The sequence below is a fragment of the Tenrec ecaudatus genome, chromosome 3 (assembly GCF_050624435.1).
Source record: "Tenrec ecaudatus isolate mTenEca1 chromosome 3, mTenEca1.hap1, whole genome shotgun sequence".
Taxonomy (NCBI): Eukaryota; Metazoa; Chordata; class Mammalia; order Afrosoricida; family Tenrecidae; genus Tenrec; species Tenrec ecaudatus.
Window position 1 is genome coordinate 84,583,008 of NC_134532.1, and position 19,119 is coordinate 84,602,126.

The 19,119-nt window shown below is 34.6% G+C and overlaps 1 pseudogene; it reads left to right on the top strand.

Annotated features, from left to right (window-relative positions):
* The first annotated feature begins 14,775 nt into the window (after positions 1-14,775).
* LOC142443849 (U1 spliceosomal RNA) lies at positions 14,776-14,926 on the top strand (annotated as a pseudogene).
* The last annotated feature ends 4,193 nt before the right edge of the window (positions 14,927-19,119 follow it).

Here is a 19,119-nt window from a genome sequence, read left to right on the forward strand (position 1 = left end):
GAATAAACCCCACTTTTTCAGGGGTCAGTTTTTCAAGGTGGGGAAAGGATGAAGACCACACCGTTGCTGCCATAGAACCCTCTGTCACAGTCACTCCAAATCAGCAGACACGCCTTTAAGAGTGGCAGGCAAAATTTACTTGAAATTCATGCAAGCTGGAGGAAGAGGGTCATGTATTTCTCAGAGAAGGTGATTACATTTTTCTTGGTGAGTAAGTTGTAGTCCCAACTTCCATCGTGAAAAAATGTTTAAGCATACTTATATTGAACCCAAGGGGATAATATGCCAGGTACTAGGTCTCTAATTGGACACTTTGGGTTTAATTTCCATCTAGCCTTTGGAGATGTAGGTGGGGAATGTGCTATATATTCTTTAGATTCTGTCTTTTTGAGGGGCCCAGCATCCCCCATAGGCCACATTACAAGGCTTTGATGTGGAAACCCAGCACTAAGGAAACTGGGCTTTATCTCAAATTTACCTATAGCAGAATTAATGAACTGACATATTTCCTTTGACTTAAGTCTGAAATAGCCTAGTGTGAGATCGAATTGGTGGCCATTGGATCTTTTGCTTTGAGAGTGCATGCCCAACAAAAGGTGGCCGAGGCTACCATATATATATACTAACTTATTGCTCTCTTCAAATTCTTTGCACAGATAATTAATCTGGGAGGGCTGGAAAAAATGAAAATATTTAGCACATAGAACTTAGAAACCTCATTTGTAGGAACCTACCCAAATTATTATATTATGCTCACAACAAATCTGTACATAACGATTTATAGCAGTTCTATTTATAATCTTTGGAAGACAAACTGGATTCACTTGAATGGGTGAATTAATGAAGAAAGAAAATAAAATCCATAGAAGAATACTACTACCCAATAAAAATGAATAAGCTATTGATTACTGTTCCTTGAAGTAGTAGTCAAAAAATCATAAGGTATTTTATTGGGCATATTTCCTGCAAAAGAGCTCTCTTATATGTTCAAAACCAAAGATGTTAATTTGAGGAGCATAGTTTGCCTGACCCAATCCATGCTATTTTCTGTACCCTAACATTCATGGGGAAGTTGGGCAACAATAAGTTCAACTAAAGGACTGTTGGACTAGAATAAGATGACTGAAAAGAGGGAAGAAGCGCTGCACAGAGACTGAGGACCAGAACGGCCTCCCTGCAAGCACAACTGAGAAGAGAGTGTCCTGACTAAACAACCCTGTGCCCTGATTGAGCACTCTATTCTGCACATGTCACACCTTAATGGTACCCTGTTAAAACACAAGCTCCCTTACTACTGAACATCGTCTGAAGACTTCTGTGTGGCCAGTGCAATGCATGATTAAACCCCACTACAGCAGTAGACGGCCACAGGAAAGAAAAAGAAATCTGAGGTCAGGATCAGGGCTGGGGGGGGGGGGGAGGTACGATTTCCCAAGGACATTCTCATGGGACAGTCTGCAGTGCCCACAAAGAACAAGGAAACACCATCAAGAAGGGGGGAAACTAAAGACAATAAAAAACCTCTTTACAACCTTTCTGTACTTTTTTCACTAATATAGTCTTAATTTTTTTCAAACATTTTCATAATCTAGTTTATCACCCTGTACCATGTGAGAAAATTACTGATATTACCTTTTTGAAATCTGAAAAAAAATTTTTAACCTTCTGAGCTGACCTTTTAGCTTTGAATTTAACTGTCTTGGCAAATTTCCTTATAAAACACTGCTTTAATGAGATTCTTCTCTCTCTGTCTCCCTCTAATGAGAGCAAAACAAGTGTATGATAGAAACTTATCTACAGTCATTCAGCGATCCTAGAGAGTTAGTAACCACATTTTGTTTGGAAAAACCCATTAATATATTATAGGAAACCCTATAGTTTTCTTTATATTTATTCATTTCAAATGAAAAACAGAAAACTAAACACTTTAGAGAAACTTAAAAATACCATCTTATTCAAACTATTTGGATTAATAGCATTAAAAAAACAAGGAAGATATAAGATATGATTATAAAGGCACATTGCTGTAGAACTTGTTTCCTAAAATCAAAAACCATAGTTGAATAATGAGAAATATTAATATAACAGAAAAAGAGAGTTAGTTTATAAGACACCTAAATAGGTGTGAAATACTCATTGATTTGATGGGACTAAAGATCATAAGAAAAAGGAACAATTAATAATTAAAAAAACAGCGACATTAGTGGGAACATTAGTGGAATCCTAATAGTCAGTGGTTTAATTAATAATATTTCATCAGTATTAATTTCTTAGTTTTAATTAATGGTTTATGCATAAGTAAATATTACTAGAACAGGAAACTGCTAGAATAATATGCAGAAATTCTCTGTTCTATATTTGTCTCTCTGATAAATTTTAAATTATTTTAAATTAAAACAAAATTGGTATATTTTTCAAAAAATTTTAAAACTCCTGGGATTATTAATTTTTGTGAAGTTTCTATGAACTTTCTTGAAAAATGAGCTGGACCTGGTTCAGGTTTTCCAGGGGTCACTTTAATAAAACTTCAATTTTTCATAGAATAAAAAAAAAGACATTACATATTGACCCTTATTACTTACCTACATTCTCTCCTCATAACTAGCACCATAGGATTTTTAATTGCATCAATTTATTGTTGTAGAATTTGTAAAAGATAGGCTGTACATAATTTAAATGTACCTCTTAATAAACTTTGATATACAAAAAGGCTTCAAAAATGTGTGGGTAAAAGGACAAAGTATCTTTTCATGAGCTTTTCAAAGCCTCCTTATACGTGCACACAAATGGCAGATTCACCATAGTCCACGTACAGTCCATCATATCTTCACATTTCCTTACGTCTTTTGACAATCCTATCCTCCTAAGACGTTCTAACCCGCCCATTCCTGTCAGCAGATTCTCTGTCAGCACGGACACCACTGCATTTTATAGTTTATGCAAATAGAATCATGCATTACAGCTGCCTTTTCTCGGTTTTTTTTTTTCACTAAGAATAATTATGTTGAGATGCCTTCAAGTTGGTGCATATATCAAGAGTTAATTCCATTTTATTTTTGAGTAGTGTTTCATTATAAGTATATAACATAATATTTGAGCCTTTTATTTCTTAATGGAAATATGGGTTCTTTCAGTTTGAAATGATTACAAATAAATTTGCTTACATTTCTTTGCATGAATATATGCTATATTATAGAGTAGGTGTATATTTAACATTTAAGAAACAACCAAAGTGTTTTCCAGAGTGATTTTTGCCATTTCCCAGTCTCTCTCGCAGTTTATAATGTCTTCCATTCCTGCATCCTCACCAACACTCAGCATGAGGACTCTACTTGGAGCTAGTCTAAAGAATTAATGGCACCTCCTTTTGGTCTGCATTTGCTTTGGCATAATGATAATGAGACTGAGCATATTTTCATGTGTTTGTCATTCATATCTGTTGTTAGTCAAGAGTGTTGAAATCTTTTACTCATTTTAAAGTTTTTTCTTGTTTTACTCCTATTACTGAGCTTCGAGAGATTAGATATATATATTTTTTTATTTTCATAGAGGTACACACAACCAAAGGTATACTATTCAACACCTTTAAATGTACAAATTAGTGACAATGATAAAATTCTCTAAATTGACCCATTATTCTTATCAACCTTTTGCAACATTAGCCCACACTTATTATCTTAAACCCACGGCCTCCTAAACTTGTCATTCAACTTTTCTAGTTGCCATTGACAACTTGATGTCACATAGATATATATTTTTCAAAGAGCCCAAAGCTCCAAAATTTAAAAGAAATGTTCACTCATTAAAATAAGCTTGTATTTTTGCTCAAATAAAAGTTCAGCGATAGTTTTATATTTTGGGTTTAAAGCTTAATGACATTTCAAAGTAATAGTTTTTATGGTACACCCAACAGCAATGGCCCTAGAAATTCTAGAGTACCTTGAAAATTTAAAATTTTATACTCCATGTTCCTCTCTTTTAACAGGATTCTTATACATACATACTCTTGGGAGCAAAGTGTTTTGTAACGATAGGCAAACACAATCCAGCTCTTCTGGTCTGAGAGGAGAGGAGGTGGTTGTTTCTGGAAACTACCAGTCATATTGCATTTTCTCTTCTGATTGATACCTTCCCTGGCGTCTGCTGCCTCAGGTGAATGGAGACCAATTACTGTTCCTTAGAAGGCCATTTGATAACTTTTAGATCTCAGTCATTGCACAACAAACTAGGAGTTAGAAAAGAAACACTGAGAAACAACATGAGACTAATTGGTTGATATCCTTCAAAATCCTTGCCCTAAGCTTCCAGATCAAGAACACAAATCTCATTAAGTGGTTGCTGTACATAAGTGTCTCAATATCTTTTATTTTTATAAATCTTGAGAATTCTTTTTAAAACATATTGTGGACCCAAATGTTTATTTGCTATTTACCTTACAGGTATCTTTTCTCGTTCCATGGTCTGTTCCTTTTCAGTTGTATGGTTACTGCTTTGCTGCTTTTCACAGGTTTTCAATGGCTAGTTCCACAGAGGTGGATGGACTCATCCTTCTAGTCATCTGTTCTTTGTTTGGACATCCTGCTGAGAACTGTTCATTTTGGTGATTTCTCTAGTATTTGACCTATGAGTGACACAGCTTCTAACATTGCAGTGCCACGAAGGTCACCAGAGGACATCAAATTGAGAGATAGGGTGCACTTGCTGATGAGGATCAAAGATTGCAGCCTTTAGTACAGATTGCAACTCAACGTAAAGGAGACCCAAATCCTCACCACTGGACCAATGGGTACCTTCAAGAAAAATGGAGAAAGGATTGTGTGTATCCACAATCAATGTTCATGAAAAAAACAGTCAAGAGATAAAAAGACACATTTCATTGGATAAATCTGCTGTACAGACCTCTTTGAAATGTTGAAAACATTACCGTCTCTTTGCATGTACTCACATTCTAACAATGGGGTTGAACAACAGTTGTGAGGATGGGCAGCATTGGGCAGTATTTCATTCTGTTGTGCGTAGGGTCGCTGTGCTAGAATGAACTTGAAGGCAGCTAGCAACTCTACATGATTAGTGCTAGTGCACACATTTCCCCATTCTTTCTTTTTAATTTCAATGTCTTTCTATATTTAAAGTTAGTTCAATATAAGAAGCAAAATTGGCTGTACTTTTTTATTGCTAGCCAATCAGACAATCTCTGAATTTAATTGCAGTGTTTACCACACTTATATTTAATATATATATATGTATACATATACATATATATATAGTTTTAAGCTTTGATCTTATTTGTTCTCTGTTTATTCTTTCATTATTCCATTTATTTGGGATCTGTGGAATTTTATGACTTTTTGTTTCCCTGGCTGACATAAACTTCAACACCTTGGGTGTCTTATTATTTTATGAATTTATTTAGTATTGAGGTTTCCTTCATTGACTTAAAATATTCTCATTTCACGTGAAAATGTACTACTTTACATATAATATAACCACCTTAACATAGAATACTGCATACCCCTTTCCTTGCCTTTACACTATACTTGTCATTCATTTATATCATACTATTTAATTATGCATACTTTCATACCCAGATATTTGAGCAATTAATTATTGTTTGATTTAAGTGGTAAGAATAAAATTTTTTTCTTTTCCATAGAGTTGTCATTTCTTTTGTTCTTCATTACTTCCTTTAAATCCATATTTCCATTGATGGTTTTCTTGTTTTGTTTTTTGTTTTGCTGCCTGATGATTAGTTTACCTCCTGCATGTATATTTTAGCAGTATTTATTAATCTTTATTAAAATTATTAAAGTGAATATAGAATTCTAATTTACAAGTCTATTATTTATTTGTATTATGTTTTAAACAATTCTGTTATATTTGTAGGGGTTTTCTTTATGGTTCTGTTGCCTGGAGTTCATTGAACAACTTAGACATGTGACTTTAAAGCTTTTATCAAATATGGAAAATTTAACCCCTATGTCTTGGAATACTTTTTGTTCCTGTCTTTATAATTCTGATAATTATAGTTATGTTAGCATACTTAGAATTATCTGTCAGTTTGTCATGTTGTGGTAGTTTGTGTATTGCAGTAGTGCTAGAAAATACACCACCAGTATTTAATTAATAGTAGAGTAACAAAAGTTGGAAAAGTTTCCATGTTTTTTCCATGTTAAGAAAAAGCCGTGGTGGTGAGTGAGTAACTTGCTGGACAGCTAACACCTAGGTTGACAGTTTGAGCTCACTGGAAACTCAATGGGAGAAATATGAGGTTTTCTGCTCCCATAAAGACCTAAACCGTTGAAGCCTTTAAGAGTAGTTCTACTCTGCCATATAGGGTCACTGGGAGTTGGAATAGATTTGATGGCAGTAGAAAACATTAGGTTAGGTCCAGACTGAAAAAAAAAATAGGAAGGAGGTCCTGAAGTTTATTTCTGGGGAAAAAAAGTCAGTAAAAACTTGATGAATGGAAGCCAGAAAAGTGTTTGATGTAGAGTGAGGCAATGGACCCATCATACTGGGAAACATTCAAAATATGCGTGGGAAAGAACTACCACCACAATGGAAACTTTGATGAAACGGCTAGAGCAGAGATTTTGGGGGCCTCGTTTACTAATGTGGCACAATTATAAGTAAGAACACCTGCTAATACCCATTAATAGAATATGGAATGTATGATGTAGGATGCATTTCAATTACCGCATTTGATGGATATGAGTTATTTCACTTCCCCACACTGGTTATATATATATCTTTGCTGAAAGCAGAGAACATTATAAAGATGTCTATTATGTTTTAATTAATATACCAAGACATTTGACTCTATTAAAAATGATCCATAATCTTTCAAAGAATGAGAATTAGAAAACGCTTAATTGTGCTCATGTGGAACCTGTACATAAATGAAGAGACAAACATTTGAAAAACACAAGTGAATATTTGTAACTTCAATTTAGTGTAGGTAAATGCCAAGGTTGCACCTTTTCCCCATACTTAGTCAATACATATGTTGAAAAAATAATGTGAGTAATTGTATTATATGAAAAAAATGAGGAAGACTCACTAACAAATTGTGACATGTAGATAAGACATGGTTGCTTGATGAAATTAAAGAACATTTGAAGCATTAATTAATGAAGATCCAAGATTACAGTCCTCATTACGTATTACACTAACATCATAGAATAAAAACCCTCACCACTACACCAATAAACCTCACTGTATATAGAGTAACAATGGAAGTTCTCAAGGATAATTTTACTTGAACCCACAATCAATATTCATATTGGCAGCAGTCAAGTAATCAAATGACATTGCAGTGGGAAATCCATTGCAAAAACAAAATTCTTTAGTGTTAAAAAAGCAAATAAGCAAACAAAAACATTTGTCACTTTGAAAAATAATGTTCTTCTGAGCTCTGGTGGAGTAGTGAGTTATCTGCTGAACTAGGAACTGCAAGATCAGCATTTAGAAACCATCAGCCATTCCAAGGGAGCAATATGAGGCTTTCTGCTTCCATAATGATTCACACCCTGAGAACCCGACGGGGATAGATCTATTTTGTGCTATAGAGTCACCATGAGTCAGAATCAATTCAATGGCAGTGAGATTGTGAGTTTTTGACTCAAGCAATCATATTTCCTACTGCCTTATATGCAAGTGACAATTGAAAAACGAGAGAGGAAGACTATATAATTTATGCCTTTAAATTATGGTGTTGGCAAAAGAATACTAAGTATACTAGAGAATTAATCTCTCATGTTTTGTACATGTTATCAAGAGGGACCAGTTTATGAAAAGGCTACCATATTGGTAAAGTAGAGAGAGGGTGAGTACAAAAGAGATTGACCCTCAATGGGGTGGACTGACATAGTGACTGCCGCACCAGCTTCTAAGATAGAGTATGGTTTGTTCTGCTGTAAATAATGTTATAATGAGTCAAACCAACTAGAGGGTACCTAACAACAACAACCTTGATATCTCCATAATTACAATTATATCCATTCAGAAACCAAACCTACTGCCATTAAGTCAATTACAATTTATAAGGATCGTATACCAGCTTTCATAGGCTGTAATTCTTTATGGGAACAGAAAGTCTCATTTCTTCCCTATGGGAACCCTGGTGGGCTCAAACTGTTGACCTTGCAGGTATGACCATAACCACCTTTAGAAATCTTGTTGGTGCTTTTCAGTAAGCATTGTATGGCTAAGTCTTGTTGGTGCTTTGGGGTAAGCCTTGGATCGCTAACGCTAACCATAAGGTTGGCAATGCAAACCTACCAGCCATTCTGCCAAAGAAATTTCAGGAGTCTTGGGTATAGCCATTCCCTTCTCTGCCTCTTATGTTCTAGTATCTTCCAGAAATCTTGGTGTTCCTAGGTGTTTCTTGTTTGTTGTTTCCCTGTATTTAATCTAATCTGCTCTTTTTATAAACCAGAAAGTAGGTTTAGGCTACTAAATCACCTCATTAACATAACATTTTGAAAATATTTTCCAAACATACCCATATCCAAATGTACAACTGAACTCTTGATTCTGAGTCATGGTGACCGTTTATGATGTAGATGTTTAAACACTCAGATGCTAAGATAAAGTTTGGTGGTTGAAATCCACAGCTGTGTAACAGAGGAAAGATGAGGCATCCTATTTAAGACGTTCAGTCTTGGAAACCCTATGGGGTAGCTCCAGTCTGGCCTATAGGATCACTATGAGGTAATCCACAGGTACAGAGGCCTGCAATTCAACAAATATTTTGGGAGGGTACAATTAAATCAGTAACAAAATGTTATTGACAATCCTGTGTGAGCCTTAAGCACTGTTACTTCCAATCCTCAAAGATGATTCTGTCCTTACCTCAGTTTTGTAACTATCCTATGCTGATAGTTGGTGTACTAAATGCTGATGGGAAATCCCACTGTCCCATATAGCTTTTTCATTCTAGCACATTCTCCCATAAATTACAGCAGCACAATCTTCTCAGACATGCCGAAACTCAACAAGGACTTCATCATGACTACATCAACTTTCCCTGTAAGGCCATGTTGCTGCTGTTATTGTTCTTAGATATCATTGAGACTTATAGTGAGCTATATGATAATGCCATCTCATAGGGGCTTCTAGACTGTGATATTTAGATATAATGAATAAAGAATTTGTTTAAGTATATTAAGTATACCACAATCTTTCAGATGGATGTCCTGAAAGAAATATAGACAGAATGCTCTTTAGAAGCAGTGATGGAAAGAATTCATCTCTCTTAATTAATCACTTGCCACAGCCTGATTTATGTGTAACAAATTTCACAGTCTATTAAATTAAACTATAATTATGCATCCATATCTATCCTCCCCAAATTAACACGTAGAATTCTGGTGGAAGAAAGTTTGTTCAGTCACTGGGTCCGTAAAACTTGGTACTGATTAGCTGCTAAATACACATACTTCATATAATTTATGTAATTGGACTGGCTTTCTATACATTTTATAAATGCATTCTACAGTTTTATCTGTCACAATAATTTATTTGAGGCAGTGTTAGTGGACTAAGAAAACTATGGTGACTTTCAATAATTGAGGTTTGTGAAATAGCATGACTTTTTTTTAACAATTAAAAGCCAATGATGTGTATATTTGACTATTTTTGTTAATTCAAACATTTTAATGTGAATATGCTTATGAGTTCAGTATCTACTCTTCCAAAAACCTCCATTATTTAATGAAATCACTGACTTCTTAAGATAGTGGGTGCGTTCTTGTTTACCTCTGCCTGCGTTATTGTACAATGATATGTTCTCCAACAGTGGTTAAGAATTTCACATATGAATTTATATGAGATTAAATATTTCACTTTGGTACAATGCTTTATGATTATAATCATTATACATTGATAATATAGCTACTAAAGCTAACAATTATTTAGTAATTGATGTTTCTAGGACTCTGTTAAGTGCATTCCATAGGGTACTTCATCTAATTCTACTCAATGTTAATTGATTAGGGTTTTATCAATAAATACACTGAGGCAAAGACAATAGAGTTGAGCAGATATACGTTCTACTTCACTTCAAAAGAATATATCAATTCTGAATCACAAAAACAAGCTTACATTGATTACAAAGAGATTCTATGCAAAATCACAATATAAGTAAAGCTATGTTTAAAATCATTATGTCCTAATTGCAACTTTAAATTTCTCTGTTTTTCAACACTTTAAAGCATTGATTCAGTTGTCAGCAAGTGCTTCACACCCATCACACAATCTTGCTTGCTTAGCTGGGAAGACTTGAAGCACTTATTGATTAAGATCAAGAACTTCAGCCTTCCTTATGGATTTGCAAATTCTCACAACTGGACCAAAGGGTAACATCATGGTAAACAGAGAAAAGTGTGGAGTTGTTGGGAATCTTGCCCTGCTGGGAGTCACAATCAGACCTCATGGAAGCAGCAGTCATGAGATCAAAAGACATGCTGCATTGGGGAAGAACATCCTCAATGACAGGGGTTGATACCCTGCCTACAACAATGGGCGCAAGCAGGGGGTCAATTGTGACAATGGCACAAGATTGGGCGATGTTTTGTTCTGTTGTGCATGAGGTCACTATGGGTCAGAAGCAACTCAACCGCACCTAACAACAAGAAAGTTTTGGCTGTCATTGACTGGTTTTAATTTTCCTCTGCTTCAACGTGGGCTTTTGTGATAGCAGTTGATGGTCTTTCCACAATACGCTCATTGCTTCTTTTTACAGCGACTATTGGGCTTCTCTAATGATACATTTTTGAAAAGTCTGGTCTGTTTGATTCTTGAGTACTCCATCTGGTGAGGTCAATATGTACAATTATTTCTATTGTGGAAACAATTATTGCAATTAAAAAAATAAAACCTTATGGTATGCTAATACAGGTAACAACATTATGAAACACTCAGTAGAAGACAAAATAAATTACTTGGACCCAATAAAATTTATACAGTTATGTGTCAAAAGATTTCACCAAGGAGTAAAAGGGTAATCACTAGGAAATACTGTCTGACAATGATATATCAGATAAAGGACCGATTTCTAAAATCTGTAGAAAATTTCAACACCTGAAAGAAAAAAAAGACAAACCAATAAAAAATAAGCAGAGGATATGAACAGACAATTCACCAAAGAAAACATTCAGGTAGCCAACAAACCAGTGCAGAACTGCTCATGATCATTAGCCATACAACTGGTGAAAATCACACCAGCAAGGAGTTTCCACCTCACACTGCCATTGATAGCCAAGTTCAAATCAACAGACACCTACAAATAGTGGAAAGGTTTCAGAAAGACTGAACCCTCATATACTGTTGATCGGAATCTAAGGCAGTACATCCAATACAAACTCATTGTTACTTCCTAAGAAAAAAGTGGACTAGAAATACTACATGGCCCAGCAAACTCCCTACATGGTTTATATCTTAAAGAGGTAATGGCCATAACATTAATAGGACATGCATACCCATGTCTGTCATAGAACTATTCTCAAGAGCAAAAATATGGAAAAAGCGTAAATCGCCATTAGTGAAATAATGGATATACAAACTTTATTGCATGTACACCATGGAATTCTGTGCATCACTAATGAATAAGGGCAAAACTGGAAGACACTGGAAGCTATTATGCTGCATGAAATTAGTCAAAAAAAAGGACAGTTATTGAATGAGACTACTGTAATAGTGAAAAACATTAAGAAAAATGTTTTATGCTAAAAGAAACAGAGTTTGGTAATTATTAGGGATAGAAAGGTGAAGGAGGAAAAAAACCTAAATGACTGTAAGAACAATACTATTTGGATGAAGGTGAAAACAAGAGACTTGTGTCTTAGACACAACAAGGAATAGCTGGTGGGGGAAATCATGGATCTAGGGCTAGACAGCTGGAAGTTTGGTGAGTGTTGGAATATAAAACTCATAAGCTGCTTTGGCAAACTTCACCTAATTCACAATAAGAAGTTTAGAAAAGCGAGCGAGAAAATAGAACCATTTCCTTTCTTACCATTTTAGAGTGTCCAATCAGTGAAAATATACAAAAAAACCTGAAGTTACCCTATCTTCTCGTGACCATTCAGGATGAGAAGTCACATAAAGACATGAAATATATATAATGGTTTATTGCTGTTTCTGTTAGGTGCCATCGAGTCAGCTGTGACCTATAGGGACCCTATGCACCACAGAATAAAGCACTGCATGATCCTGCTGCCATTCTCACAACTGTGCCTGTGCCTGAGCTCATTGTTGCCCCCACTGTGTCAATCCATCTCCTGGGAGGACATTATTCTTGTCTGCTGCCCCTCCACGTTACCAAGCATGATAACCTTCTCCAGGGACTGGTCTCTCCTGACAATATGTCCTAGTTATGTAAGGTGAAGTCTTGCTATCCTTGCCTCTAAGAAGTCTGCTGGTCTTACTTCTTCCAATACAAATCTGCCTGTCATTTCAGCACGTCTTGGTATGATCCTGCAGCACAATGCAAATGCATCTACTCATCTACAGTCTAGCTTATTCACCATAGACTACCTTATCTATCTTATTCAATGTCCAACGTTAACATACACGTGATGCAATATAGACAAAATATTGATACACTGGAGAATACTGTGTCAATATTTTGTCTATCTTTCAAAATTGCAATTTGAAGCTCAACTTTTTTCTGGTTTTCTTGCAGTTTCAGATGTACTGCCAGTGTTTTACCCGTTTGGTGTCCTCATTCCAGATCCTTGCAGGTTTCCTTGCATGTGAAATTGTAATGTACTAAAAAAAACCAAAACAACCCCTAAAGATTCAATTAACAGTTCATGATAGCTAGCAAGTGCTCCAGTAATACAGAGATCATTAAGTAAGATGCCACATTTTGTCCTTTCTTTAATAATTAAGTCTGAAATCCATGCAAACTTTTATTTCTGCATATGCAAGCAACCAAGACCAGCTTGAATTATATGATAACATATTGATAAGAATCCTTATTTATTAATAATATATAGACTATTTGCTCCAAAACCCAGCTATTGTTTTCAGGATCAGATAATCTATACACTGTTTTATAAATATAATGGATGTGGTTTTCTTTTTGAGTTATAATTAAATGACAGTTACAGTATAACTTTTCTGCCCCCCAGTGACTATTATTAATTATCTTTCACATTTATAGTGTCATGTCTCATAGGAATGAATTAATCTTTGGTGTTACTTAAAATGATCTGTATCATTACTACCATAATTTGATGAAATGTTCCCTTGTTTTCTATTTCTTTCATTATATTTCTTTCCACATTATATTTATATTTGGACTTATATTTCTTTCCACATTCTAATAAAGAGTTAGCTTCAGTAATAGAAAAATGACCTAGCCTCTGCCACCACTACCTTCTGAAATTTCAGTTTAAAACAAGCATCAGTAATATTAAAATATGATAAACATATAAAGTAAATGAATGCATTAATTAATGATAAATAATAGATTAGCTACTTGCCAAAAATTCTTAATTGAAAATGTGCATGGTGTCCCGGGTGCCCAAATAAGCTGAATAGCTGACTATTGTTAATCAAATGTAGGCAGGTTGAATTCATCCAGGGGCACCTTTGAAGAAAGGGGCAATCTGCTGTCAATCTGCTTCTAAAAGATCACAGTCCTTAAAAACCCCATCACAGTTCTACTCTGAAACACATGGGCTTACTGTTAGTCAGGACTGATCTGATGGGAAGTAGTTTATCTCATTAAAATCATTTCTATCAAATATGTCTATCTAAATAATTTTGATGATGGAAAGCACTTTGCTCAATGGTATTTTTCACCAAGTTTACTTTTCTTATCCCTTTAGAAAAGGCCACAGCACATGCTCTTTGTAGGTTCCCTTGCTTCCCCTCCTCTTACCTCTAACGAGCATTTTTGAATTTCAAGAAAATCATCATTGTGTGTAGGGTTAATCTATGTCGATCCACAAACATGTCTCATATGGTTTTCAAAGGGCGTTCGTTTTGCTGTGTGGAGGGATCTGTCTGTTGGTCCCCACCAAGACATCTGAACAGATGATTATAGCTTGTGACTCAGTGCACTCGCCACATCACTGCCAAGACTCCCTCCTCCAGTCACGGCTTAGTGACCTTTGGGCAGCTGCTGATGCAAGAACGAAAAGAATGAATGTGTCTCTGTCTGAAATCCTCTGTAGTCATTCGAATTGACTGCAGTGATATCTGCTGGTGACAGTGGAGAAAGCTGACAGCTGCAGGGTCTGTGGTTGCAGCCAAAAAGCCACTCTGGTGGAGTTCCTAGATGAGTGTATTAAGTACTTTTACTAGCTCAGCTGGGGAAGATGTTTTAGCTTACTTGGCATGAGCACAGGCCTGAGAATAGTAAATCAGATCTTATAAGCATCTTCTTGTCATCTGGATGGTAAATGTCCAGTGAGCTAATACTGGTGCTCTTTTATAAATAGAACTGACCCTTTAGGGCCATAGGATCATCAAGAAACGTTCCTTCTCACATTTTCCTAACTTTTCTTTCCCTTTGCTTGGCCCTATGTGCCCTTCTACAATAGTAATAGAAATCTTCAAAACAGCTCAACATTAGATATCATAAAAAGAGGACCACAGGTGAATAGTCCAAGGTATTCATATGCTGAGTTACACAGGAAGAATGTGTCTAGAGCTGCACTTTAATTATTTGTAGAGAAGATTAGAAAGAAAAAATATCCAGTGTCTGCAAAGTTAAAGCAAAGAAAATTGTGCTTAAGTAAAATATATAAAATCAGAATGTTCATACTTACCAGGTAGGGGAGAGACCATGATCATGAAGGTGGTCTTCCCAAAGTGAGGCTTATCCATTGCACTCGGATGTGTTGACCCCTGAGATTTCCACAAATGTGGGAAACTCGGCTGCATAATTTGTGGTAGTGGGCGCACTCTCCCCTGGCAGGATTGAGAAGTGGGGAATCAGAATGTTCTTTACATCAATTAAAACTGTTTACAAAAGCAACAGAAGTTCATATTTTTCAATGATGTAGTGGCTAAGCATTCAACTACTTACAGAAAGGTGAGTCCTCCAACCTCACTGCCTACTCCATGGGAGAAAACTGTGGCAGTCTGCTGCGTGGATAACTGAAACACTGGAAACTCTCAGGAGCAGGTCTCCATCCTATGGGGTTACTATGCACCTGAATAGACTGGAAGACAGTGACTTTGGATTTATTTGTTTCTAAACAACTGCATTTAGGATAAATAATACTTTCTCAATCAGGAATAAAATGTTCCATTAGATTATAACGAGGTAATTCTTTTGTAAATTGTTTACACATCTAACCAGACATAAAATACTCCTCCAAACACAATTGCAAACAAGGACAAAGGAACCCGAAGACGCTGAAGTCTTCCTTTAATTAAAAACAAGTAATTGCTAGAGATATTGTGGTGGGATTTTTCCATACCATTAACCGAGGAGCTATTTGGATTTTTCTCATTTGAAATATTTGATACAATTAGCTGTGTTTTATTGGTTTTTATATACCTGTGCCTTGATCTTATGATAACATAACTAGGAAATGGTTAGTATTCCAATGCTAAGTAAAGGCAAGAGAGAAAATGACATGCACAGCAGTGCATTCTTGCTATTTCTGAACTTAATTGAAAAGTAAAATTGCCAAAATCAAATTTGGATGGTGCCATGAGATCTACAAAAATAAAATGATTTTTCTATGCTTCCAATGATGCCCTTATATGTACATTTAATTACTCGTTGTATACAATTAAAAAATAACTCTAGATATCCAAGGCTTTTAAAGTTACCCTCAGCCATAAAATTCCAATATTATCAAAGTGATATAAATGATATAATCTAAGCTTTTTACTACTATAGTTATGCTTAAGATAAATAATATTTTCTCATTAATTTTTTGTAATTTTGCCAAAAAATATGAATCCAATTTTTAAAGATACAGATCTTTTATCTGCCTTATTTAAAATTAATATACTCATATTTTAAAGCTATAGAAAAAGAGAGGAATTCACTTTCTGCATTGATAAAGATTTAGAAATGAATAAAGAAATCCTTACAGCACATCATTAAATACACTAGCACACTGAGAAACTAAACTAGTCCTTAAGCTCAGTTTTGGTTTTATATGCCCCAAACCAGTAATACCAAAGTTATAATCTTTCATTTTAAATACAATTCACCAAGAACACGTGCCTCAGAAACATCTTCAGTTATAGATGCTGATGGTCACAAATATTCATAATTTCGATACAGATTAGACACATGTTTTTAAGTAGAGAAAATCACTATGCCCACTATTGGATGCAAAAATAATCTGACATATCCAAGAGATCACCTATATTTGTAAGGTCATTGGCAATTGAAAAGCAAAATAAATAAATAAATAATTGTAGATTACCAAAATACAGGCTTCAAAGCTATTTGGCTTGGCTTCCAGATTTGTTGCAATGCTTAATTATGCAAATTTAATCCTCTAGAGATGGTTTATTATTCTAGTGGTTTATAATGACTCTAGAAATTAAAATGATAAAAGAATGCAGGCAATTAATTGAATTTTATTCAATGTCCAACATTAACATATGGGCAATTTCTATAGCTTTAAAAACATTGCTATGTTTTCTATCATAGCTATCCTGTTATTCTGATATTATAATTCAGAAAAAAGGTCATGTGTAAATTTAATTAGCTCTATGGCTCCTACAATTTATTTTAAATTTCCCTATATCATAAACATCTACAGTTCATCTATAGATGTGATTTTTCTCTCTCTCTCTTAAAGGCAGCTTAGGATTTCATTTGTTCTTTGCATTTTTCATTGGAAAGATCTAGCTTTTAATCTACATTTCAATATTTATTTGACTCAGTTGATATAGTCCTCTAAATTTTGTTACTCAACAATAGGCAATAAATAAAAATGTTCAATAGTTATTACTCAGTAAAATACCTTTTTATTGAACATGTATATAATGCCTTATATAATCAAATATATTAAATAAATCACAATAAAGAGATACATAATATGAATTTACTATAATATTTATTGAAAGAGAAAATTTCTATTAATTCAGAACTCTACAGAATATATCACTAATTTTTATTTTATCATTTGGGAAAATTAAGGTTGACAATATTGTATAAAAATGCTTTCATGGTGTTAAGACTGCAGAACCTAATCAACTTGTCTCTGCACCAATTATGCATAGCCCTTGGATTCGAGAATGCAAATGAATCATAAGTAAAACATGATTGCAAGATATTGTTAACGAGCTGTGTGACACCATCCTTTTGACACCATTATTGATCTTTCTTAATTCTGGAAGTCAACGAGGATATGGTGCATGGTAAACTAATTTTGAGACATCATAAATACCATTATTTTTCCATTAAAAGATTCATCATGCATATTATCCATCAAAAGCCTTGAAGTTGTCCTGCAATAAAGAAATCTAATGGGCATAAGCACCTTTTAGTTGTACAGAAATGCGACTTTTTGAATATCAGAGCCACAGAAACACAAAATTTAGAGAAATGATGGAATCAGCTTGCATCTTGCAAAATTCTATTTCCAAAAAACAGTTTTAGCTGAATAAGTTCCAATGTCCATATAGCATATGGAATAAATTCCAATGTCCATATAGCATATGGTTCATATAACAAATGGACCATGGCTAATAAAAACATAGCTATGGCTTGCTATTATATTAACCCTGTTAATTTGGCAAGCAAAATAAATAAATAAATAAATAGATAAATGTTATGTAAAAATGCAATTCACTCTATGGCTTCTATAATTCACTTGACATTTCTCTTGATCATACTGTCTACAGATCATCTTGAGATGCACATTTCCCCCCCTTAAAAAGACAAGATAATTTTTGACCATTTAGACTATAAAATTTCTCATCAGAAAGACATAGCTTATTTGGTAAACTTTCAACTTTGATAGATAGATTAGAATAATTATGCTTTTTTCAAATAACAAAAATCAGAGAAACTGTCACAATGATTACATTGAGTAGATATTTGAAGAATATAATGGATCACAACTTTAAATTATGAAGAATCCAAGATTGATTTTTTAAAGGACATATCTGAATACATGAACCAGTATGTAATAAATCCAGTTTTTAAAATGTTTCTGGAAATTAGAATCTGCAAAGTGTTATGCAGTTCTTATCATTTTACACAGTATGTAATTTCATTTGTTAAACTGTAATAGAAATACCACTGATTGATAATGTGGTTATCTTTGAATATGAAGAACAAAAAATAGAGGAACTTAGTCATGGAGAAACCCTAATCTATAATATTCACAAGGAGCAATGAAATGACTAAGCAAGCAACCAAGTAGGCTTGTAACAAATTCCATAGGTTCTAATAGTAAGTGGAACTCAATGACGTAATTTGTAACTTAAACATAGCAAACACAGGGAGCTTTAGCATAGTAGTGTAGGTTTTCCTGACTCAAAGTCCCAAGAGGAAAAACAACAGGCGCAGATGGAAGCGATACACACAGCAGGTTACGCTACAGCAGAGGGACCCAGGTTCAAGGGCTCAGCACATTTGTTGCAAAGAGCAAAAACCTGTTTCCTTTCCTTAGGGAGTAAGGAGTTGCTAACAGTCACATGTGTTGTCTTAAACCTACTTAAATGTTCTTTGTAACCAGATCCTGAAGCTCTTCTTTATTAGGAGATGGCTAGGATTTTGCTGTTTGATACTTTCAGTGAGAATGTATAGACACACTACAGAAGCATGGCAGATGATGCAGCAGATGGAAACAAACAATAACTTCATCAATTTGTATGTAGACACAAGCTTCTCTAACATGCCTCTCGTTTTTAAAAAATAAGTTACTATGATGGTCGGTAGTCATATAATATTAATTGTTAATGAGTAGGTTTAATTAGACACTTTTTCAACTTCCAACTTATAAAATATAAATGTTTTTACTTAAAATTCCTACTCAAAATAATTGCTTTGAAATAAATTTTTTATTTAGTGAGGAAAAGGATTTAAGAAACACTAGAATGAAGGTAGAAAGTCAACTTATTGGGGCAGAATATGGTAATTCAATCATAAAAGATGATAGCTAGAAGTTAGGTGGCATCCAT